Below are 1,283 nucleotides of genomic sequence, written 5' to 3' on the forward strand. Positions count from 1 at the left end.
ATCATAGGTGGCCATTTGGCCAATCATGCCTGTGTCAGCTCTTTGAAAGAGCTGTCCAATTAGTCCCATTCCCCCACTCTTTCCCCATAGCCTACAAATTTCTCCAATTCCCTTTTGAGCTGGCAAAGGAACACACCTCAGTAGCAACAAGGTTAAATCAAAAGTTAGATTTTATAAAAAAAAGCAATGCATCCAGTTCCTTGATTATACTTTAGGACTGTGGAGACATTCATAAATGCAGTGTGACGTTGATTCATTCTGAAGCAGCACACCTGCTAACAGAGTTTCAAGTGCTTGTGCAGCACACACACCACCTGTCACTAGTATGGTAGTAATCCAAATTCAGCACAGCAAGTTTTCACTGGTGGAAATTATTCATCCTAGAGAGGAAACTTTCCCTCACACCTATACCAGTGCTTTTTAAGTAGTGTGTGGACGGACCACACTCCTCTCTACCACAAAAACCAACACAGAGGCCACCCCCATTCTAACTTCCAGAGACAGCATCAGCTTCTCAAATGAAAACAGTGCAAACAGTGTTTTTATTCCACAGCCACAGAAATAACATAAGAGGACAAATATAACTTGTATTTATACTGCACGTTTGAACATAGAAAATGCCCCAAAGGCACGTTACAAAAGGAGAGGGGAAAAAAGCAAGCAACAAATGTAGAAATTTGATAACCTCTCAGACCCTTTCTTTCCCCATCACTGCCCCCCCCCCTCAAATCACCATCACCCTGATCTCCTCTGACTCCAGTTTAAAAATCTACATCCTACATTCCAATCCACACCTTATGTTGCATCCACCCCGCCACCTTGTTTGACGTTGTCCCGAGAAACCAGAATGATAGTGGAAACCAAGGAAATCAGTTTGACCAAATTACCAGCAATCTTTAATTCTTCTGCTAAAACACAACACAGCATTTATAGCCCAGTTACATTGACAAACAAACCATCAAAACTATCATCTACACATACTTTTATCTAAAAAAAAAACACACACACACAGGAACTAAAATCATTCCCAGATTTAAACAACTTTTCTTCAAAGAATGAGTTTTAAGGTAACCTGCTTTGATTTGTATCTCCAGACCCAGACCCTCCCTCCCGGGTCCTGTCCTTCACAGTTAGTGACCCAGGAGGATCCCCGGGTTGGAGGCGAGCCGGGGAGGGGAGACCTGTCAGCCGGTCATTCACAGTCAGTCCGGGGCCGCATCCCTCCCCGGCTGCTGCTCACTTTGCCCCGGGTTGCAGCAGAAGCGAACCCCCGGCCTGTCAGA

Source organism: Heptranchias perlo, chromosome 5, assembly GCF_035084215.1.
Source record: "Heptranchias perlo isolate sHepPer1 chromosome 5, sHepPer1.hap1, whole genome shotgun sequence".
Lineage (NCBI taxonomy): Eukaryota > Metazoa > Chordata > Chondrichthyes > Hexanchiformes > Hexanchidae > Heptranchias > Heptranchias perlo.